A 25,709-nucleotide genomic window follows, 5' to 3' on the forward strand; every position below is an offset into this window, starting at 1 on the left:
ATGTACGAAAGGCACACTGCTTATGGCCAACAGTCGCATTACGGAAACTAGAACTTCACACATAGGTGGGAAAATGGTAGAATTATTTGACAAATCAGACTAATTTGGTGCATTGACGTATTGACAAAGCTTCAATGTTTACTTTCAAACTAATTAAAATAACATTTATATCATGTACTGTCATCTGTGTCAGTAGAAATGTTCACATTTCAGCTTACAAGAATTCCACTTCCGACTAGAGAAACCAAGTTGCAGTATATTGTGGATGTGTTTTATGTTTTACACGCATCAACTACCCTTTTAGTCCAAGAACCTTTAAAAAATAGCTCCTAAATAAATCAGAAGTTACACAAAAGTTACTCAGTACTTGAGTTTTTTCACAGAATACTTAATTTTACTGAAGTAATTATTTGGATGACTACTTTTTAATTGTACTTGAGTCATATTATTCTTAAGTAACGGTAGTTTTGATTGGGTACAATTTTTGTGTACTCTACTCACCTCTGTTCGTAGGCGTGCCACAAGATGGTACCACTAGTGGTACCACAGTTTGAGAATCGCTGCTGTGTGTATTGTGATTATTACACACCAGCTGGTAAATTGTAGTTGTAGTTTTCATTACCGAATTTGAAGGTGTTGAAATCACCATGTAAAATTGCTACTGCTAATCAGTAGCATGTATATGGCATATCTAATGTAAACTAGCATCAAGCTTTCTGTCAGATATGTTCACTACGAATACGCCTTTTTGCCTGAATCTGCAACTGTACGTGACATCACATGCAACAAAGATTTCGAAATATGGTACCGTTTTTGATTTTTTCGTGAATCTGTACTCACTAGTACAGCCGGAATTTGGTCAGTACTTATGAAAGTACCGAACTTGGTACCCATCGCTAATCACAATACAGAACATTCATGACATTTAGTGTAGTGGTCCCCAACCACGGGAAAGAAATTAAAAAAATATATGTATATATTATTTTTTTATTAAATCAACATAAAAAACACAATATATACATTATATATCAATACAGTCTGCAGGGATACAGTCCGTAAGCACACATGATTGTATTTCTTTATGGAAAAAAACCCCAAAAAAACCCCGGTCCGTGGGACAAATTTTCAAGTGTTGACCGGTCCGCAGCTACAAAAAGGTTGGGGACCACTGATTTAGTGAATGGAATGTCATGGTCGCGCATTGTTGCTGTTGGCGTGACCCCAGGATGCAAAGACGGTAGGCGAAATGCAGACAAGAAGGTCTTTCAAATAGGACTAGGCAGACAAAACTCTAAAGGCAAAGTATTAACATTAGTCACAATAGACAAATGAACCAGCGTCACCTTCGATGAACCCCCCTGATTAGTGATCAGAAGCAGTTGAGTCCCCTGAACACTAATCAAGAGCCGGTGTGGAGAAGACAAACAGCGGTGAAGTCACTGCAAGACGTAATGAAAACAGGAAGTTGAACAAAAATAAGAGCGCTCGCCAGGAAGAGAAGCCTAAACCCAAAGACTGACCCTTTAATTGCCACTTATTTCATCGTTCTGGACCTAAAAATTATGTCTCCAAGTAAAATCCCCCCAAAATTAACAACGTAGTGATTTTAGACTTTTTTTTCTAACAAGTTTCAGCAATAAAACGTCTATTTTTAGCTCTAAAATGTGGGTTGAAGACACCTACAGGAAACTGGAGACATGTGTTTCCCACAAGGCAGTTTGGAATTTGTTTGTTATTGTCCCGTGTTTAGTATCACTTCCTATACTGGTGCTCTTGTTTTGTCAGTATTTCCTGTTTGGTCTCTGTTTTGCAGCACCTTTACTTTCCATTCCTTGCCCTGACAGCACACCTCTTCCCCATTGTTAATTAGTTCTATTGAGGTCCATCTTGTTCCCGCCTCCAGTGCTAGTTGATCGTCTAGTTCCCTGCTAGACCTTGGTTAGATTTCTTCTGCCTGGTTCTTACCTAAACGGCCTTCTGCCTGCACAATGCTTGCCTTTTCTGCATCCTGGGATCACAACAACAGCCGACATGCGGCATTGTCACAGTTTTGGTAGCAGCTTCATCCAGAGTCCTGTTATTACAGGGTAGAATTTGAAGGAATGATCAAATATGTCTGCCAGGTTGTAGCAAAATAGCTGAAGAGGAGAATATGGACCTCTCTGCTCAAATTAACTCGTGCAAAATGGGACTGACCAAGTGAGTGGAGTGTAATTTGCAGCCATTTTTAAGGATTCTGACTTCTAAAAAAAGGATTTGGTCGGCGTTTTAATGGAGAAAATCTAAAAGACTCTACCCAAATTAGGAGCACCCTCAAGGGGAGAAATACTGAGCCGGACCCTGCAGAAAAACGGAGAAAGAAGTGCAGACATGGCAGTCAATAATGACAGAAAGATAAGGTAAGCGGCTAGTTTTCTATTTTGTGTCCTCTTCTCCTGATGTTTTCCTGGAGATGCTTGAGGAGATGCTGAAAGAGCATGAGGAAACACAGGCTATGGTGTCTATGGAAGTCTGAAAATGGCGATTCTTTTATATTTCCTTTTTAGTTCATAATGTTAACCGTATCAGTTTCGATGTAATCATGGGCCAGGTCGACAAAAACATGCAATGATGTGATCAAAAATAATAGTTTAACATGCTTTTAAAAAGTTAAAGTACCCATGATTGTCACACACACACACTAGGTGTGGCGAAATTATTCCCTGCATTTGACCCATCACCGTTGATCACCCCCTGGTAGGTGAGGGGAGCAGTGAGCAGCAGCGGTGGCCGCGCCCGGGGATAATTTTTTGGTGATTTAACCCCCAATTCCAACCCTTGATGCTGAGTGTCAAGCAAGGAGGTAACAGGTCTCAATTTTATAGTCTTTGGAATGACATGGCCGGGGTTATCCACACTATGAAGGGGAATTTGCTCAAATTCTATAGATGGCGCCATACCAAGGACAGTTAGTTATCTACCAATTACTCATAAACTCATTGATTTTATGGGAAATTATTGCCAGATTCATTTTAACGAGCTAAAAATACATAAATGTTTCGGTCATTTTAAACCAGTGGTTCTCAAACTTTTTCCACCAAGTACCACCTCAGAAAACACTTGGATCTCCAAGTACCACCATAATGACCAACAGTAAAGTATAGTAGCGTAGTAGGCCTAAGTAATCATTAAAACATGGCAGATGTTTTATTTAGGAAGCATGTCTAATATTTTTTGGGCCACTGTAACATTACACCAGTGGCGGGCCATGCGTTTCCCACCTAGGCCTTCAGTGATGTCCGACTTAGTCCGACTTCAAATAAATACCTCTCAAAATACCATCATTTATGTCGCCGCATGACCACTGCTTGTAAAATACTATACAGAAACACACTTGCACACTACTGGGCATTGAATCAACTCAATGTGTCACTAGCGTACAAAAAGGGCTATTTTTTGGCGCATTTAAAAATTAATAAACCCGCATCGTAGTTGGTTGATTTGAGTGGAAGTGGCAGGCAAACCGTTATATCGGCCACCTGATTGATTGATTGATTGAGACTTTTATTAGTAGGTTGCACAGTGAAGTACATATTCCGTACAATTGACCACTAAATGGTAACACCCGAATAAGTTTTTCAACTTGTTTAAGTCGGGGTCCACTTAAATTGATTCATGATACAGATATATACTATCATATATACTATCATCATAATACAGTCATCACACAAGATAATCACATTGAATTATTTACATTATTTACAATCAGGGGTGTGGAGGGAGGGGGGGGGGGGGCTGGGATATGGACATCAAGTAGTGGACATAGAGAGAGAGAGAGAGAGAGAGAGAGAGAGAGAGAGAGAGAGAGAGATCAGAAGGCATAAGAAAAAGAATCTGCATTTGATTGTTTACATTTGATTATTAGCAATCCGGGGAGGGTGTTAGTTTAGGGTTGTAGCTGCCTGGAGGTGAACTTTTATTGCGGTTTTGAAGGAGGATAGAGATGCCCTTTCTTTTATACCTGTTGGGAGCGCATTCCACATTGATGTGGCATAGAAAGAGAATGAGTTAAGACCTTTGTTAGTTCGGAATCTGGGTTTAACGTGGTTAGTGGAGCACCCCCTGGTGTTGTGGTTATGGCGGTCATTTACGTTAAGGAAGTAGTTTGACATGTACTTCGGTATCAGGGAGGTGTAGCGGATTTTATAGACTAGGCTCAGTGCAAGTTGTTTAACTCTGTCCTCCACCTTGAGCCAGCCCACTTTAGAGAAGTGGGTAGGAGTGAGGTGGGATCTGGGGTGGAGGTCTAGAAGTAACCTGACTAGCTTGTTCTGAGATGTTTGGAGTTTAGATTTGAGGGTTTTGGAGGTGCTAGGGTACCAGGAGGTGCATGCGTAATCGAAAAAGGGTTGAACGAGAGTTCCCGCCAGAATCCTCAAGGTGCTTTTGTTGACCAGAGAGGAAATTCTGTAGAGAAATCTCGTTCGTTGGTTAACCTTTTTGATTACCTTGGTTGCCATTTTATCACAGGAAAGGTTAGCCTCTAGAATGGAACCTAGGTAGGTGACCTCATCTTTCCTGGTGATGACACTGTCACCTACTTTTATGGTGAAGTGATTGACTCTCTTAAGTTTGATGTGGGACCCAAACCTAATCAACGTTTCGCTCTGCTAATTCGTTGGTTTAAAAAAGTGAGTACCGCTGATTTCTCCGCTGTCCGGGTATGGCTCCGGTGCCACTTTCTGCTTTCGTAAATCACCACTTGTGATTGGATACCTGGGAGTGACAAGTGAGTATCCAATCACAGTCACGTTCAACGTAAGGCTACTGTCAACAACTTGTGACCTGATCGGCTATCGCGACTGTCTGTTAAACTGAATGTCCTCCGTTCGTTAAACTGCACCGCCGCCGCTAATGTTGGGTCAGAAGGCCTCCGGCAGAATTCATACAGCGCTGGCAACTCGCCAGCTGAATTCTGATTGGATAAAAGCTCTAACTTAAATGACCAACACTGGAGCCTAATATGACATGAAGAGAATATGATGAATACCGTATTTTTCGGAGTATAAGTCGCTCCGGAGTATAAGTCTCACCGGCCGAAAATGCATAATAAAGAAGGAAAAAAAACCATATAAGTCGCACAAGAGTATAAGTTGCATTTTTTTGGGGAAATTTATTTGATAAAACCCAACACCAAGAATAGACATTTGAAAGGCAATTTAAAATAAATGAAGAATAGTGAACAACAGGCTGAATAAGTGTACGTTATATGACGCATAAATAACGTAATGTTAATCATTTCACACATAAGTCGCTCCTGAGTATAAGTCTCACCCCCGGCCAAACTATGAAAAAAAACTGCGACTTATTGTCCGAAAAAGTACTTTTATATCTTTATGAAAAGTCAATTAAAAATAAAATTGACTTATTAATTAATGGTCATAATTAGAGATGTTTGATAATATCAGCCTGCCGATATTATCGGCCGATAAATGCTTTAAAATGTCATATCGGAAATGATCGGTATCTGTTTCAAAAAGTAAAATGAATGACTTTTTAAAACGCAGCTGTACGGAGCGGTACATATCCGGTAAAACAGTATATAGTACACCAGAGTCTAGTATACTCTGGACTGGAGCTGTGGGCCTTCATTGTTTATGTAGCTGTTTTGAGGCATAATGCACTTTGTGAAAGTCAAAGTATAGTATTTCCCATAGTTGCAGTGGGTATCAGGATTATCTCAGGGAGAGCATGTCCCAAATTCCAAGCTGTTTTGAGGCATGTTAAAAAAAATAATGCACTTTGTGACTTCAATAATAAATATGGCAGTGCCATGTTGGCACTTTTTTCCATAACTGGAGTTGAAGTTGTTCTTTTATTTTGGAAAACCTTGTTTTTGATTGATTGATTGATTGAAACTTGTATTAGTAGATTGCACAGTGCAGTACATATTCCGTACAATTGACCACTAAATGGTAACACCCGAATAAGTTTTTCAACTTGTTTAAGTCGGGGTCCACGTTAATCAATTCATGGTAAAGTTACATTGTTTAATGCATCCAGCGGGCATCACAACAAAATTAGGCATAATAATGTGTTAATTCCACGACTGTATGTATCGGAATCGGTAATTAAGAGTTGGACAATATCGGATATCGGCAAAAAAGCCATTATCGGACATCTCTAATCATAATTTATGTTGGGCCGGCAGAGAAGGCCTTGCTGGCCCTGACGGCCCACCACTGCATTACACACAGTTTGAACAGGAACACTGTGTTTAAATATTTAAGTAATTATTTGGCGTACAACCAGATGGAGCCTGCGTACCACTAGTCAGGTCGTTCGATTTGGAGTTCATCCAGATGTTGGCACTCTAAAGCAGGGGTCCCCAAACTACTACAGATACGGCCCGCCAGCGTCCAAAACCCGGCCCGTGGGTAGTACCAAGTAAAAAAATGTTTTTTTTTGTATTTTATTTTATTTTTTTAAAATGAATATTTTATTAATCTGTTCTTTTTCACCCATCCATCAATCCATTTTCCACCGCTTGTTACTGAGTCTCCTAGGCAGATATGACACGCCAGCGTCCAAAATTTCGGCCCGCGAGTAGTCCTGGCTAAAAAGTAAATAAAAATTGTATTTATTTATTTTTTGATTATAATTTTTTTTAATCTGTCCTTTTTCGCCCATCCTACAATCCATTCTCTACCGCTTGTTACTGGGTCTCTTAGGCAGATAAGGCACGCCAGCATCCAAAATCCGGCCCGCGGGTAATACCAAGTAAAAAAATAAATAAATAAATAAAATAAAAAATAAAAAATATATATATATATATATATATATATATATATATATATATATATATATATATACATTTTTTATTTATTTATTTTTTTTAAAATTATTATTATTTGTTTTAATCTGTCCCTTTTCGCCCATCCTACTATCCATTCTCTACCACTTGTTACTGGGTCTCCTAGGCAGATAAGGCACGCCAGCATCCAAAATCCGGCCCGCGGGTAATACCAAGTAAAAAAAAAAAAAAAAAAAATATATATATATATATATATATATATATATATATATATATATATATATATATATATATATATATATATATATATATATATATATATATATATATATATATATATATATATATTTTTTTTTAAATTTATTTTATTTTTTATTTTTTTATTATTATTATTTGTTTCAATCTGTCCCTTTTCGCCCATCCTACTATCCATTCTCTACCACTTGTTACTGGGTCTCCTAGGCAGATAAGGCACGCCAGCATCCAAAATCCGGCCCGCGGGTAGTCCAGACTAAAAAAAAAAAAAGGTGTATATATACATTTTTTTTAATCTGTGCTTTTTCGCCCATCCATCAATCCATTTTCTACCGCTTGTTATTGGGTCTCCTAGCCGCTCAAGCAAATCATACTGTCTAAAAAATGCATTTTCCTAGCGGTAACGGGACGTCATCACGCTTGCGCCACAAAGGCGGCAAGTGCGCGATCTTTCAGTCAATTGGTGCACGAGGGGAAAAAATGGGGAAATAGTTGTGGAAACATAAATTAGACTCCGAGAGTAGAGTTTTTAAACATCAGTGGACGTATGACTTTTGTTCAGTTTAAGGAAAAGACAGTTTAGATTGTATGTTTGTATGTATATATATATACGGCCCCTGGTCAAATTTTTTTAACCCAATACGGCCCCCGGGTCAAAAAGTTTGGGGACCCCTGCTCTAAAGTCACACCTTTTAATGTCTCACGCCTAAAAACACAGAAAAAAAAACTGATAGTGAACTTTCTATCCAAACCAGAAATGTCTCCTGCTTTGAAACGTCTCAAAAACACTCCCGCCTTGGCAGTGACAACAGTCTAAGGAAGCCGGAGAAAACTTTTCTACTCCTCCGACTTGTTTGAGCGAGAAGCTGTGATATTTGTGTCATTTTCACAAAAAAAAAGTTTAAAAAAAAAAAAAAATCCTTGAACCCACGCCCTCGCTGCACAAACTGCTGACAGAGGATGACTAAAAGCCTCCCACGTCGGCCCCGAAACTTAGTCGTTAAATGTCTGCTTCAACTTTGAGGAAGTTTGGATGGCGTACGTGAGCTCTTGGCGGCCCCCTGCTGGACGCTTTTCCCCCCGCCGTCTTCTCCCGTTAATGAGGAGGCTTGACAGGCGCAGGCAGAAGCGCCTTCATAAATATTCAACGGCCTCTTTTATTTGGATAGCATTAACCTCGCTCTCACCTTCCGCTTGCTCTCGGCGGAAAAACATACATTGTCGTGTTTCCAGGAAAAATAAAATCCAAATAAAAAAAGAAGGTTGAAGCCTAAGTTGGTTCTTTGTTTGGCCATGAGGTTGCTGAGAGGGTGGCGCCTAGTACAGAACACTCGGGGTTGCTCATTTTAACGCCGAGTTGCAGCTCAATGAGGAAAAAAAATATATAGTCTAAGCCTGGGCCCCTGGACAGGGGGTCAAGACTGAGGCCAAGGAACAAAAAACCTTGTAGCCATAGCACACATAAGCATGTGTGTAAGAGGGAAACATCAAAGAGCAGAAAGGACATTAAAGACATTAAAAGAGCATTGCTGATGCAACCACCCATTTCTACATACAGCTACAAAAGTTAAAAAAAAAAACATATACTGTGGTGGCCTCTGCGGTGTTCCACCCCATCATCTGCTGGGGTGGGGGGAGCATGGCCAGAGACAGGAGCAGACCCAACAAAGCAACCAAGAGAGCCACCCACGGTCGCCCACTAAGTCTAGTCTTAACTAACTCTTAGCAGCACATTTCCACAAACTATGATCATTATTAATAAATCAAATATTTGTATAGTTTTTTTTTTTTTACATGATTGAAGCCCTCTAAACATGAAATAACACCCATATAGGCTAGTCCAGGGGTCGGCAACCTTTACCACTCAAAGAGCCATTTTGGCAAGTTTCACAAATTCAAGAAATGGGAGCCACAAAAAAAAATGTAAAATGAAAAACACCGCATACAAAGCTTAAATGCTTTGTGCTATGTTAACCAGGGGTCTCCGACACACGCACCGGCACGCACTTTAATGTGGAAATTGGATGTTAGTGCAGCCCGCGAGTTTTGAATGAATGGCGCTGGATAGCATCATACTTGCCAACCCTACTTGCCAACCCTCTCATTTTTCCCGGGAGACTCCCGAATATCAGAGCGTGATGACACTGCATTTGGCGCCCTCTACAGTCTGCCCTAACAGTGTACCTGCTCGACCACACGTAGAATGCAATTTCAACTTGCTCAGGTAAGTGACAGCAAGGCGTACTACCTCAGCAGCCACACATCTTACACTGACGGTACCAATACCCAGAATCCCATGGAGCCCTAACTCTTCCGCTCAACCAACGCACGGAGAGGGGGGGGGGGTTGATGTGTGGGGGGATTTGGTGGTAGCGGGGGTGTATAATGTAGACCGGAAGAGTTAGGGCTGCATGGGATTCTGGGTAATGGTTGTGTTGTGTTTATGTTGTGTTACGGTGGGATGTTCTCCAGAAATGTGTTTTTCATTCTTTTTTGGTGTGGGTTCACAGTGTGGCGCATATTTGTAACGTAACAATGTTAAAGTTGTTTGATACGGCTACCGTCAGTGTAAGATGTGTGGCTGATGAGTAAGTATGCTTTGCTGTCTCCTGTGTGTGCAAGTAATAACAACATGCAACATGTGGCTGGACTGGCACGCTGTATGTAAATGTTACAGAGGACAATTACTGCAGTGCAATTAGGGCACGCCCTTTATTTAGTAATTAGAGTGTAAATAAGATTATTTTTTCCCTGGGAGTAATCTATGAGAGACACTGAGATCCATAAGTCTCCTGGGAAGCATGTATGTAGCTGAGCCGCATCAGAGTGGTCAAGGAGCCGCATGCGGCTCCGGAGCCGCGGGTTGCCGACCTCTGGGCTAGTCAATTTTAAACTAGCTTGAATGCGTTCTACTGTAGATTAGCTACCCCGCTAGCCCAATAGCGTCATTGCTATGGCCGTCGCCTGGCCACTACGTGGAAATACCGTACTTTTGTGTGCGTTCTGTCAAAAGTTGCTCAACTTGACGGTCTCAGCTATGACCATTAGCCGTGTTGTTGGCATTTTGTGTTGTTAGCATGTGTTGTCAGTCCACATCGCTCAGTTCCTGCTAGCAGTCCTGTTGGCATTAAGTGGCGAGCCGAGTCCTGCTACACCCGGGGTGTCAAACTCATTTTAGATCGGGGGCCACAATGAGAAAAATCTACTCCCAGGTGGGACCGGACTGGTAAAATCACGGCACGATAACTTAAAAATAAAGACAACTTCAGATTGTTTTCTTTGTTTAAAAATAGAACAAGCACATTCTGAAAATGTAAAAATAATAATGTCGTTGGGTTTTTTTTCACACTTACATATTGCGATTAATAGTATTCTATCTTTTATTTGTCGTTATTTATATTTTCTGAATAAATGATGTGATAATGTTCATCAGTCAACTCATTGGTGTTCATTTTCAATCTATAAAGATAAAAAAATTATATCAAAATCAAATTACAGGATGTTATTTATGTAGTTTGATCATTTTCCTCGACTGATGTACGAACATCATGTGGTTTATTTTGTACATATGTAGCATCATCTACAAAGATACAAATAATTGCTATTGCGACATCTAGTGGACACATTTAGAACAGCTGTTTCTTTCATTCAAAAATTTAAGGTTAATTTTTATGCTTCGCAAACTCATCCCGCGGGCCGGATAAAACCTGTTTGCGGGCCTGATCCGGCCCTCGGGCCGTACGTTTTACACCCCTGAGCTGCACTGATGTCTTTTGCCATCAAGGTGGAGATGTGCTATTGATGAGGCAGGTGTTGTTGAAGGTGGAACTTGATTGTTGTGGCAAAGATGGTTGTGGTTTAAGTTAATTTCGATCATGTATGTACATGATCAAGTATGATACATTATACAATTGACATATAATCAAAGGTGGGTAGATTACCCCAAAATTGTACTCAAGTAAGACTACCGATTACTTAAGAATAATATGACTCAAGTAAATATGAGTCGTAGTAGTTTTTTACTACTACTTACTCTTACTCACAAGTTACTCAATACTTGAGTAACTTCTGATGTATTTAATTATTTTTAAAGGTTTTTCGATGACAAATGTAGTACAAAATATAAAAATCATACAGAATTTACATGGCCCTGCGATGAGGTGGCGACTTGTCCAAGGTGTACCCCGCCTACCGCCCAAAAGCAGCTGAAGGGAAAAGCGGTAGAAAATGGATGGATACAGAATTTACGGCAGCATGTTTTCTCCAGTTAGAAGTGGAAGTCTTGTAGGCAGAAATGTGAATATTACTACTGACACAGATGCCAGCACATTATACAAATTGTATTTTTGCTCATTTTAAAGGAATTATTGAAGATGTGCGCTGCCTTGTGTGACATTTCACTTTTTACAGTCAGTATGTTTCTTTGCACTAAATTAGTCTGATTTGTCAAATAATTAAATTTCTTCTATTTTCACAGCTACATGTGAAGTTGTAGTTTCTATGCTATTATCTCTAATGCGACTGTTGGCCATACGCAATGTGCCTCTCGTACGCTAGGGGGCAATTGTGTTCATTTCAGCTTGGTAAGATTTGTGAGAATGAAGTAGAAAAAGGGAATGCTACATGCTAATAAGATAGCGCTGGTAACTTTCAAACTACAGAGAAGTACAACTTTCCACTGCTTTTTTGTGTTGTTGGTAATGTTTTAATGTGTGTAAAAGACACTTGTTGTTATAATGATAATCGGAGACATACAAAAAATAAAAAAAATATGTATGTATGCACGCACGCACACACACACACACGTGTGTGTGTGTGTGTGTGTATATATATGTGTATATATATATATATATATATACATATATATATATATATATATATATATATATATATATATATATATATATATATATATATATATATATATATATATATATATATATATATATATATATATATATATAGAGGCAGGTGAGGTGGGGCCTCACCTGCTATCATGGAAAGAAAAAAATGTAAAAAGAAAAAAATATAATTAAATTGTTATATGTATTCAGTGATTAAACTATAAAGTTATTTTCCATTTAACTTCACCAGTTTTAGATATTTTTTATTCAAAATCGCTGAATTTTCACATTTGCCGTTCAAATACTGAGAAGAGACGGTGCGGTGATCAGCAGCCAGTTGAGGCACTTGTGCCTCACCATGGATTGCGGACTCGGCTAACTGCTGGCCTGCTGTGCAGTGAGACCGTATTGCTTTATGAACTATATTATACATTTCCATAGTTTAGTTAGCTGAGGTATATAATGTACAGTGTATTTTGTCAACAACTGTATGTGTGTAAAGTATTTCTTGTGCTGAGCGATCATAAAACTGCTGCGAAGACACACTGTGGGAGGCTCGCAGTAACCCCGCCTCCTTGTACCAAGCACCCCCGCCGCAGAATGCACCGCCCGACGGGAGCGCCACACCAACCAAAGCCCACACCCAAACCCTCCACGTGCAAGACCGAATCCACCCAAAAAAAGTCACTTAACAAGAAGCCAAAAAGTGCAAAAACAGCAATGCTCGCGCCGGAGGAGCCGTGAACGAGTGCAGGGACACAACATTAGGTACACCTGCAGACTGCAGCACGGATTTCATATTTCATTCATTCACAACTCCTCCAACACGAACACCACTTTTCCCGCACTTATAAGTAAAGGTAAGACCATAATAACGTTTTTTTTAATTAAATGTGCTTTTTTTGTGTGCTACAGTTTGTATGTGTAAAGTTAAAGTTAAGTTAAAGTACCAATGATTGTCACACACACACTAGGTGTGGTGAAATTTGTTCTCTGCATTTGACCCATCCCCTTGATCACCCCCTGGGAGGTGAGGGGAGCAGTGGACAGCAGCAGCGGCGCCGCGCCGGGGAATAATTTTGGTGATTCAACCCCCAATTCCAACCCTTGATGCTGAGCGTCAAGCAGGGAAGAATGCTGGTATGAGCTTTTAAACATAACCCGTTAAAATATATATATATATATGTATTTATATATATATATATATATATATATATATATATATATATATATATATATATATATATATATATATATATATATATATATATTTTTTTTTTTTTTTTTTTTTTTTTTACACACAGTAGAGTAAAGATGCATTTGGAGCATAGCGCCCTGCGGGCGTAAGAAAGGACCGTGGCAGTGTTGCATCTCCATCTTCTAGTTTTGATGAATAAAAGATGGCATCTCGTCTTCTGCCGCTTTCTATTGGGCGTGAAATATTTATAGGTGTAAAGACAAGCAGGTACCACAGGAGAGTTGGGTCAAGGAGACAAATCGATATCATCTACCTTGCCTAATTAAAAACATATATATATATATATATATATATATATATATATATATATATATATATATATATATATATATATTTATATATATATATATATATTTATATATATATTTATATAGATGTAGTACATATATTAGCCCTTGAATTTTTAAGGGCAGCGTGTACGCAGGCATAATTAATCAGCTGATGTTTACATTGTCTGATAGCCTCAGGAAACGTCTCAAAGAAGAGGAAAGTTTCCTCCTCAGCACAAAGTCAAAAGATGTGATGAGAAGTTCATCTTGTGGCTCCAGGGAGGCGTCACTTCCTATATTTCTTTTCCACTTTAAAGCCAGTCACAAAGTTGGCATGGTGTGCAAAGAACAATCACACCCACCAATAAATCCACTGACCTCCACCTCAAGTTATGATTTCTCTAGAGCCAAAAATCCTCACTTTCTGCTGCGTCCATTACATCGTCTCATCATTTGCGGTAGCTCCTTTTGTCATGGAAATGCAACAATTTTCAGAATGGATTGTTGACGTACGCCGTGGATTACGACAAGATGAAGGGCGGCACATGCTATTTGCTGTTGTTTATCATAAAAAAAACATTATTTTAAATAAATATAACATTTCATGTGTTAATGTTAAAAAAATATCATACAAATTTAAACACAAAAAAATATTTTTAAATGGATGCTTTCATTAGAAAAAAATACATGTTTATTGTTATTTATGTGTTATTAATATTTACTTCACTAACTGCTTCTCTGCTTTCACTTTCCGCATCATATTTGTACATATCTTATTTGTTGATGTTCTGTTCTATCTCCGGCTGCGCCAAATAATAATATAAAGTTAAGTTAAAGTACCCATGATTGTCACACACACACACTAAGTGTGGCAAAATTATTCTCTGCATTTGACCCATCACCCTTGATCACCCCCTGGGAGGTGAGGGGAGCAGTGAGCAGCATCAGTGTCTGCGCCCGGGAATCATTTTTAATGATTTAACCCCCAATTCCAACCCTTGATGCTGAGTGTCAAGCAGGGAGGTAATGGGTCCCATTTTATAGTCTTTTTATAGACTCGGCCGGGGTTTGAACTCGCAACCTACCGATCTCAGGGCAGACACTCTAACCACTAAGTCAAATACAAATAAGGCAACAAGAGAAGTATCCCACACTTCTCTTTTGTAAAGTAAACCTCTACAGCAAATATGAACATCTACATCAGGGGTGCTCATTACGTCGATCGCGAGCCAGGCATTAAAAAAATAGTCCTAAAAATTAGCGATCATAAATCTTCACTATGACGTCACTTTCGTCACTTGATTGACATTCAGGGCACCCGAGGGTCTTCTGAGATGACGCTGGCTGCTGCCAGCTCATTAAAATTACGACAGGAAGGCGAGAAACACTTTTTGTTTCAATAGACTCTGGCGTCAAAACTCCAAAGACCGACTGCACAGTTGCACAATAAAAGCCCTGCTTCATCCTGCCTGCGCTAACAAAATAAGAGTCTCAGAAAGCTGGCGTGCACAAGCTAGCAAGCTACGGAGTTTGCCGCCAATGTATTTCTTGTAAAGTGTATACAAAGGAGTACGGAAGCTGGACAAATAAGATGCCAAAAAGCAACCACTTTCATGTGGTATTGGACAGAAAGGAATACTTTTTCTCCTCCAGAAAGGAATACTTTTTCTCCTCCATTTGAAACTGTCTGATTCCTATCTATGCAAGTTATCAGAATCAGGTAATACACCAACTTATATTCTTGTCTTCATGAAAGAAAGGAATCTATATGTGTTAAACATGCTTGTATTATCTTTAAACACCTTTAACTTGTTAACAATTTAACTATATGTGTTAAACATGCTTGTATTATCATTAAACACCTTGCACCAAATGATAATATAAATACATTTAATAAAGTCAAATACAAATAAGGCAACAAGAGAAGTATCCTACACTTCTCTTTTGTAAAGTAAATCTGAACAGCCGATATGGGCATCTACATCAACTATATGATTTGCCTGAAAAGCTGGACAGGACAAAAAAAAAAAAAAAAAATCATTAAACACCTTTAACTTATTAACAATATTAACTATATGTGTTAAACACACTTGTATTATCTTTAAACACCTTTAACTTGTTAACAATATTAACTACGGTATATGTGTTAAACATGCTTGTATTATCTTTAAACACCTTTAATTTATTAACAATATTAACTATATGTGTTAAACATGCTTGTATTATCTTTAAACACCTTTAATTTATTAACAATATTAACTATATCTGTTAAACATGCTTGTATTATCTTTAAACACCCTTAACTTATTAACAATATTAACTATATGTGTTAAACATGCGTGTATTATCTTTAAACACCTTTAACTTGTTAACAATATTAACTATATGTATTAAACATTCTTGTATTATCATTAAACACCTTTAATTTATTAACAATATTAACTATATGTGTTAGACATGCTTGCATATCATTAAACAGCTTTAATTTGTTAATATTAACTATATGTGTTAAACATGCTTGTATTATCTTTAAACACCTTTAACTTGTTAACAATATTAACTATATGTGTTAAACATGCTTGTATTATCTTTAAACACCTTTAACTTGTTAACAATATTAACTATATGTGTTAAACATGCTTGTATTATCTTTAAACACCTTTAACTTGTTAACAATATTAACTATATGTATTAAACATTCTTGTATTATCATTAAACACCTTTAATTTATTAACAATGAAAAATTTTCCAAGATGGCTGCGCTTTAGAGCAGCGGCTTTGTGCGAGCGCTCCTGGAAGTGTAGACCGATTTGGCAAAAATACCCCTCAATTCAGTCAATTTCATGGCTGGCTCACAGCGTGTTCACTCCGTGATCACTTACGACCGACTTACGATTCTGGATGTGGAGAGATCGGGCCATTTTGGGCTGAAAGATGCGTGTACGGTGGACCTACTCGCTAGCTTGGGAATTCTTCGCGAGCTACATCCAGCAGTGGCCTTTGAAGCAGCGGCGTCGACTACCAGCGGAGACCGTCAGCGAAAGAGACGTAAGCGATGCGCTCGGAAGCAGAAGCGGGGGTGTCGGGCGGGGCTAACAACAAAGCTAAATGCTTTGTTGTTAGCGGGGCTAACGAAAAAGCTAAATGCTAATCCACAAAGAAGCGCTAATAAGGAGTCTGTTAAGCTAAAACTAGCCAGCGCCAGGCTGGATAATCCCTGCACACATAGCAATTCTTCTAGAATAATATACAACTCACATAATGTTTTTTCTGCGTCAGAGGTGGACATGCATTTTACTGAGGTGGCAAACAATCTAAAAATTCCTGTCATATCAATTCCTAGATATGGTCGAAATTATTTAAAGTGCACTATGCATAATAAACGTAACATTATTAATATTGCTACTACGGATACTTTCAACAAAAACTCCTCAAAACAGCCCACTACCTATAATATGGGCTTTTTAAACATAAGGTCATTGTCTTCCAAAACGTTATTAGTTAATGAAGTCATCAGAGACAACAATCTTGATGTCGTTGGTCTAGCCGAGACCTGGCTCAAACCAGACGAATTTTTTGCGCTGGGTGAGGCGTCTCCTCCTGGCTATGCGGGAACGCATATTGCCCGCCCCATTAAAAGGGGTGGGGGTGTTGCACTAATATACAACAAAAACTTTAGCCTTACCTCGGACCTAAATAATAAATATAACTCGTTTGAGGTGCTTACTGTGAGGTTTGTCACACCGCTGCCTCTCCACCTGGCTGTCATCTACCGCCCCCCTGGGCCCTATTCGGACTTTATCAATGAATTTTCAGAGTTCGTTGCTGATCTAGTGACGCACGCCGACAATATAATCATAATGGGAGACTTTAACATCCATATGAATACCCCATCGGACCCTCCATGCGTGGCGCTCCAGACTATAATTGATAGCTGTGGTCTTACACAAATAATAAATGAACCCACGCATCGCAACGGTAATACGATAGATCTAGTGCTTGTCAGGGGTGTCACCACCTCTAAAGTTACGATACTCCCGTACACTAAAGTAATGTCCGATCATTACCTTATAAAATTCGAAGTTCTGACTCATTGTCAACAAACTAATAATAATAATAATAACTACTATAGCAGCCGCAACATTAATACTGCCACAACGACGACTCTTACTGACCTACTGCCTTCAGTAATGGCGCCATTCCCAAATTATGTGGGCTCTATTGATAACCTCACTAACAGCTTTAACGACGCCCTGCGCGACACCATTGATATTGTAGCACCGCTAAAGCTAAAAAGGGCCCCTAAAAGGCGTACCCCATGGTTTACAGAAGAAACTAAAGCCCAGAAATTATCATGTAGAAAGCTGGAACGCAAATGGCGTGCGACTAAACTTGAGGTTTTCCATCAAGCATGGAGTGATAGTTTAATAACTTATAAACGCATGCTTACCTCAGCTAAAGCTAAATATTACTCAAATCTCATCCACCTCAACAAAAATGATCCTAAATTTTTGTTTAGTACAGTAGCATCGCTAACCCAACAAGGGACTCCTCCCAGTAGCTCCACCCACTCAGCAGATGACTTTATGAATTTCTTTAATAAGAAAATTGAAGTCATTAGAAAAGAGATTAAAGACAATGCATCTCAGCTACAACTGGGTTCTATTAACACAAATACGACTGTATATACGACGGATACTGCCCTCCAAAATAGTTTCTCTCTCTTTGATGAAATAACATTGGAGGAATTGTTAAAATGTGTAAATGGGACAAAACAAACAACATGTTTACTTGACCCAATTCCTGGGAAACTTATCAAGGAGCTTTTTGTTTTATTAGGTCCATCAGTGTTAAATATTATAAACCTATCACTTTCCTCTGGTACTGTTCCTCTAGCATTCAAAAAAGCGGTTATTCATCCTCTACTCAAAAGACCTAACCTCGATCCTGACCTCATGGTGAACTACCGGCCGGTGTCCCACCTACCGTTTATCTCGAAAATTCTCGAAAAAATTGTCGCACAGCAGCTAAATGAACACTTAGTGACTAACAATCTCTGTGAACCTTTTCAATCCGGTTTCAGGGCAAATCACTCTACGGAGACAGCCCTCGCAAAAATGACTAATGATCTATTGCTAACGATGGATTCTGATGCGTCATCTATGTTGCTGCTTCTTGATCTTAGCGCCGCTTTCGATACTGTTGATCATAATATTTTATTAGAGCGTATCAAAACGCGTATTGGGATGTCAGACTTAGCCTTGTCTTGGTTTAACTCTTATCTTACTGACAGGATGCAGTGTGTCTCCCATAACAATGTGACCTCGGACTATGTTAAGGTAACATGCGGAGTTCCCCAGGGTTCAGTTCTTGGCCCTGCACTCTTTAGTATTTACATGCTGCCGCTAGGTGACATTATACGCAAATACGGTGTTAGCTTTCACTGTTATGCGGATGACACCCAACTCTACATGCCCCTAAAGCTGACCAACACGCCGGATTGTAGTCAGCTGGAGGCGTGTCTTAATGAAATTAAACAATGGATGTCCGCTAACTTTTTGCAACTCAACGCTAAGAAAACGGAAATGCTGATTATCGGTCCTGCTCAACACCAACATCTATTTAATAATACCACCTTAACATTTGACAACCAAACAATTAAACAAGGCGACTCGGTAAAGAATCTGGGTATTATCTTCGACCCAACTCTCTCGTTTGAGTCACACATTAAGAGTGTTACTAAAACGGCCTTCTTTCATCTCCGTAATATCGCTAAAATTCGTTCCATTTTGTCCACAAGCGATGCTGAGATCATTATCCATGCGTTCGTTACATCTCGTCTCGATTACTGTAACGTTTTATTTTCAGGCCTCCCTATGTCTAGCATTAAAAGATTACAGATGGTACAAAATGCGGCTGCTAGACTTTTGACAAAAACAAGAAAGTTTGATCATATTACGCCTATACTGGCTCACTTGCACTGGCTTCCTGTGCACCTAAGATGCGACTTTAAGGTTTTACTACTTACGTATAAAATACTACACGGTCAAGCTCCTGCCTATCTTGACGATTGTATTGTACCATATGTCCCGACAAGAAATCTGCGTTCAAAGAACTCCGGCTTATTAGTGATTCCCAGAGCCCAAAAAAAGTCTGCGGGCTATAGAGCGTTTTCTATTCGGGCTCCAATACTATGGAATGCCCTCCCGGTAAAAGTTAGAGATGCTACCTCAGTAGAAGCATTTAAGTCTCATCTTAAAACTCATTTGTATACTCTAGCCTTTAAATAGACTCCCTTTTTAGACCAGTTGATCTGCCGTTTCTTTTCTTTTCTTTTCTACTCTGCTCCGGGGTGGACCGCTAGCCTGTCCATCAGATGGGGACATCTCTACGCTGCTGACCCGTCTCCGCTCGGGATGGTTCCCGCTGGCCCCACCATGGACTGGACTTTCGCTGATGTGTTGGACTTTCACAATATTATGTCAGACCCACTCGACACCGAGGATGTCGTTGTGGCTTGTACAGCCCTTTGAGACACTTGTGATTTAGGGCTATATAAATAAACATTGATTGATTGATTGAACAATATTAACTATATGTGTTAAACATGCTTGCATTATCATTAAACACCTTTAACTGGTTAACAAAAACATAAATAAGTAAATATAAAGTATATATATGAATGAGGTAGATCCCCACGACTTGATCAATTGAAAAGTAGCTCGCTTGGAGAAAAAGTGTGGTCACCCCTGATCTACATCAACAATATGATTTGCCTGGACAGGAGAAAAAAAAAATACAACTAGAAAAATTATGACTTTTATTTCAAGTGTTAAAATGTTTGTTTACCAAGACTTAAATTAAAATAACAAAAATCAACAAAATAAATATTTTAGCAGTGTATTTTCGTGGATAATTTGATTAGGAAAAAAATACAACGAGAATATTAATTTTAATGGTATTTATATCAAATACAGAATAAACCGCTGATGTTTTTTTAATGCAAAAATTAGGAAAAATAATTGACAAAAACTGCAGTTGGAATTCAAATTAAATGCATAGTTTTTTCACAGCTGTGTCTTTAAAATAAAACTAGAGGTAACATATGTAAAAATACACTTATTATTTAATGCAAATGGGTAAATTTTCTCATATGATCTAAAAAGTTACTAAAAGTGCAGTTGGAATTGTAAATAAATGAGGTAACATGTGTAAAAATACTCTTATTATTTCATCAAATGTAATGCACATTTTCTCATATGAACTAACAAAAACTGTAACATTTCATTTAAATTGAAATGCAGAACTTTACTGAGTTGAATTTCTGTGTTGAAAATGTAAATGTATTGTGACCCCCCACCCCCTCCCCAAAATGGAATGATAGATCAACGAATAAATAGAAAAGGAACAAAAAAATGTGATTTAAAAAAATGTCAATTAATGCAACATTTTTAGCTACTGATTTTTTATTTTAGAAACGAGTTGATTTTTGAATAGATTACAAATGAATGCAGACATATTTTCAACAAATAAATACCGACTGTGTGCGGCTCATTTCAGACCTCCCTACTGCCTGATGCTTGATGGCTTCTCTTTCTTGCCGTCCTGCCCTGTCCATCTCTCGCCTCCAGAGTCTTGTTATCTCGCTCGTCTTTGGTCGGTGGAGGGTGTCAGACGCCCGACGTGACACACAATAGTTTGCTTGTTAGCCTTTAAGCCAACTCACAAGCAAAGCAACAATCACCACCATGCTCGCGGTACGAAAACGGACTTTTAATGAGCCAAAAAATGAAAGCTGCCACCAACATTATTAAACAAGGATTGTGTCGCTTTGACGTTAAATATTCATAGCGGTTATTGACAAAAGTAAGCCGCAAGTGATCATTACTGTGTACTCGCTGTGGTGACCTTGTCGTCACAAAGAAAACCGTTGAACAATAACGAGCGCTCGCTCACGTGAGTGTGCATGTTCTGGTCCTTCCTTAATTTTCTGCTACTATGAAAATATGCACAAGAATGCTCAATCATTGAATGTACCCCACTGGAGGACATTAAAATACCCTTTGTGATTCTCCCACTGCTTATTAATATTATCATATTTTATTTATTAATGATACACTATTATGATTCATGTATTTATATTCAGTCCTTTTGTGGCTTTTCCCACACATATATTTGATTCCAATGCTATATTACATCGAATTTACTTTACTTCAATGTTTGTATATTTTTTTATTGTATTGCTTTCTACTCAGACAATATTAATTTAGTGAATGTATGATCATCTAAGGAATGTATTGTTGTATTTAAGTGTTTTAATTTTTTGTATTTATTTTATTTTTTTTAATATAAAAAAAATAAAAATAAAATGTGTGTGTATATATATATATATATATATATATATATATATATATATATATATATATATATATATATATATATATATATATATATATATATATATATATATATATACACACACATTTTATTTTATTTTTTTTATATTAAAAAAAATAAAATAAATACAAAAAATTAAAACACTTAAATACAACAATACATTCCTTAGATGATCATATTATTTTTTTTAATATAAAAAAAAATAAAATAAAATGTGTGTGTATATATATATATATATATATATATATATATATATATATATATATATATATATATATATATATATACACACACACACATTTTATTTTATTTTTTTTAATATAAAAAAAAAGTGTGTATATATATATATATATATATATATATATATATATATATATATATATATATATATATATATATATATATATATATATATATATAAGTATTTGGCCACCTACCTTGACTCACATATGAACTTGAAGTGCCATCCCATTCCTAACCCATAGGGTTCAAAATTGATGTTGGTCCATCTTTTGCAGCTATTACAGCTTCAACTCTTCTGGGAAGGCTGTCCACAAGGTTGCGGAGTGTGTTTATAGGAATTTTCCACCATTCTTCCTAAAGCGCTTTGATGAGGTCACACACTGATGTTGGTCGAAAAGGCCTGGCTCTCAGTCTCCGTTCTAATTCATACCAAAGGTGTTCTATCGGGTTCAGGTCAGGACTCTGTGCAGGCCAGTCAAGTTCATCTACATCAGACTTTGTCATCCATGCCTTTATGGACCTTGCTTTGTGCACTGGTGCACAGTCATGTTGGAAGAGGAAGGGGCCCGCTCCAAACTGTTCCCACAACGTTGGGAACATGGAATTGTCCAAAATGTTTTGGTATCCTGGAGAATTCAAAGTTCCTTTCACTGGAACTAAGGGGCCAATACCAACTCCTGAAAAACAACCCCACACCATAATTCCTCCGCTGACCCCTCTCTGTCAGTTTACGTGGCCTACCACTTGGTGGCTGAGTTGCTGTTGTTCCCAAACTCTTCCATTTTCTTATAATGAAGCCGACAGTTGACTTTGGAATATTTAGGAGCGAGGAAATTTAACGACAGGATTTGTTGCACGCTGGAAATCACTGAGCTCCTGAGAGCGGCCCATTCTTTCACAAATGTTTGCAGAAACGGTCTTGGTTATATACACCTGTGGCCGGGCCAAGTGATTAGGACACCTGATCCTCATCATTTGGATGGGTGGCCAAATACTTTTGGCAATATAATGTATGTTGGAAAACTATGAAATATATAAAGAATATATATTATAAGAAAATGTACAAAATGTTTCTATACAGTGTTCATATATGTCATTTTATATCCATTTTTAACACTTGTTACCCTTAAGTCTTTGCTGACTGCTTTTTTTGCTTTTATTTTTCATCATTAAATAGCAAAAATATTGTGTTTGAAAAACGTGTGTCCATGTTTGTGCGTGCATATATGTGTGCACACAAGCGTGCATGCGTGCATGCGTGTGCATGCTTTTTCAAACTTTTGAAAATCATCATACTTTTATTTTCGAGAATCAAATTGAGTAACTCATGTGATAATCACAAAAAAATGATGAGTGTAATATTTGACGTACATTTAAGTAAAACAAATGTTTGTATGACATTTTGACAATAGATTATTGGGGTCGTTTTTTAGGTTACCGTATTTCCTTGAATTGCCGCCGGGAATATAGTATTCGCCTGCCTAGAATTACAGCCGGGTCAAACTGGTTTAGCAAAATAATTAGTGCATGCTTGGCACTTCCGCCGGGTCAAATATGAGTCATTAAATGACTCCCGCCTCCTGGTGGTAGAGGGCGCTAGTGATCCTTCTTGTGACTACTGGTACTGCAGAAGACCGGTGCTGCAGAAGAAGACAACAAGCAGCAAGCATGAGCAGCGATCGTTTGCTTGCACTTTTAACATGGAGGATTACATATCTAAAATAAAACAGTTTTCTAAACTGGACTTTCAATCGAAGCAGGAGGTAATACTTAAAGGAATATCTCCATCGAGACTTTTAAAACTGAAGAAAGATAAGGAAGACTGCTTTTGATCAGAAGCAGCTGCACATGGACTCATTTATAAGTAAAGGTAAGACCATAATAACGTTTTTTTAATTAAATGTGCTTTTCATGATAAGGTAAGCGCTGGAGTGAGAAGAGGTTTTAAAATAAATAGCGCATGCTTGCCCATTCCGCATGCTTTTGGTAAGCGCAGGAGTGAGAAGAGGTTTTAAATTAATTAGCGCCCCGGCGGCTATTTAAGGAAATACGGTAATTGAACTGTGATTATATTTGTAATATATTTCATCTTAATTTAAATTCCATTTGCCTTGTAGCCATCTGATTTTATTATTAGTTATGAAACATTTCTTTGAAGTCATTATTGTATCGCCCTTCTGATTGGCTGGGACTGATCACATGGTTCTACTGCCTACTCTAATCATGAAGGATGTGGCATCACTTCATAACACAACGCTATTACTGCAACTTCTCTCACTTTTGTGCCAGGTGGTAGCTGTCATTAACAGCTGGTGGGAGGGGCCATGACAACACTTACATAACACGTTACTGTCCATTAAATTAAGTCCTTAACCTTTCAGCGCCAATTTTGTTGGTTTTTTTCCCCCCTCTCCTTAATATTTTAATTGAATCCAGCACTCCTTGGCTAATTAAGGAACAAAACAACGCAAATCCTCCTGACATTTTCAGAAAGACATTTTCAGTATGCGGAGATTAACATTTAAGCAGATTTCAATCGCTAATTGCCTCCTCTGACGTGAAGCTAATTATATTTGCGCTGCAGCTTATTGCAGCCAGCAGACACCATGATTGGTCTTTGGGGGGGAAAAAACACAAAAATAAAAAAGATGTGGATTTTTTTGTACTTCTGCTAAGATGCTTAACTTAAGAAGACATTGTGTGGGAATGTCCCATTCTTTTTAGTGGAAGACTTCAAGTATACTACATCAAAAGTTTAGAGACACATTTTTCATGTACTCTTAATTAAGAAAGTGTGTCCAAACGTTTGATGGAATTTTAATGAGGAATTACGTTTGGTTTTTTTTAGAAATTATTTTGTTCCTTAAATGAATTGAGTAAATCTTAGTCTTAAATTGTCACCGCCATAAAATATTATTCAACCCTACTGATAATGTTCCACTTGTAAGATCATTTCCATGCAAGTGTAAAAATTAACTTTGTTAATGAAACCTTTTTTGGCACGGGCACGTCTCATTTTGGAACATTCTTGATGGTCGTGTCAATGTAAAAATTATTTAAAAAGTACAAAATTATATATTAAACATTGTGCATTACAGTGGTTTATTTTTTTGGAGCGTTGCAAAAATCCCGCCACCGAGAAATTAAGCAAAAAAATGCTTGTTCAAAGGCCTTTTTTTTAATCAACTTTGAAAGGCGCTTAAGTTGCGACTTTAGGACTTATGAATGTTTAATAAATCATATGTTTTTCTATTTACAGTAACGCACCGTAAAAACAGGGAAAGTAGATTGGAGGGTAAAAATCTAGCAGCTCACACGCCTAAATTTTGCGGTAAAAATCGGTGGTACTGTTTTTAATTTATAGTAATGCGCTGCAAAATTATCTTAGATTTTTCTGTAAAAACTGGCAGCTCAGTCGCCAAATTTTACCGCATAAATAACAGTGGTGCTGTTTTCAGTTTACACTAATGCATTGTAAAATAAAAATGAAAAAAAAAAGTCATAGATTTTTACGGAGAAAAAACTGGCAGCTCAGTCACCAAAGTTTACCGTAAAAATAAGTGGTACTGTTTTTCAATTTACAGTAATGTGGTGCAGTTAAACTTTACAAAAATTGTTTAAAATTATAATTTGCAGTTGAAAAAAATGGA

At 37.9% G+C, this 25,709-nt stretch overlaps 1 long non-coding RNA gene across 2 annotated transcripts in view; it reads left to right on the forward strand.

The window, feature by feature from the left end:
- Positions 1-1,922: 1,922 nt before the first annotated feature.
- The window catches only part of LOC133651030 (uncharacterized), a 152,308-nt gene continuing 128,521 nt past the window's right edge, over positions 1,923-25,709 (forward strand). For both annotated transcript variants that reach the window (XR_009826358.1, XR_009826357.1), the window contains exon 1: positions 1,923-2,399. This is a non-coding gene — a long non-coding RNA (uncharacterized LOC133651030). The remainder of the gene's footprint in view (positions 2,400-25,709) is intronic.

This window comes from Entelurus aequoreus, linkage group LG05 (assembly GCF_033978785.1).
Source record: "Entelurus aequoreus isolate RoL-2023_Sb linkage group LG05, RoL_Eaeq_v1.1, whole genome shotgun sequence".
Taxonomy (NCBI): domain Eukaryota; kingdom Metazoa; phylum Chordata; class Actinopteri; order Syngnathiformes; family Syngnathidae; genus Entelurus; species Entelurus aequoreus.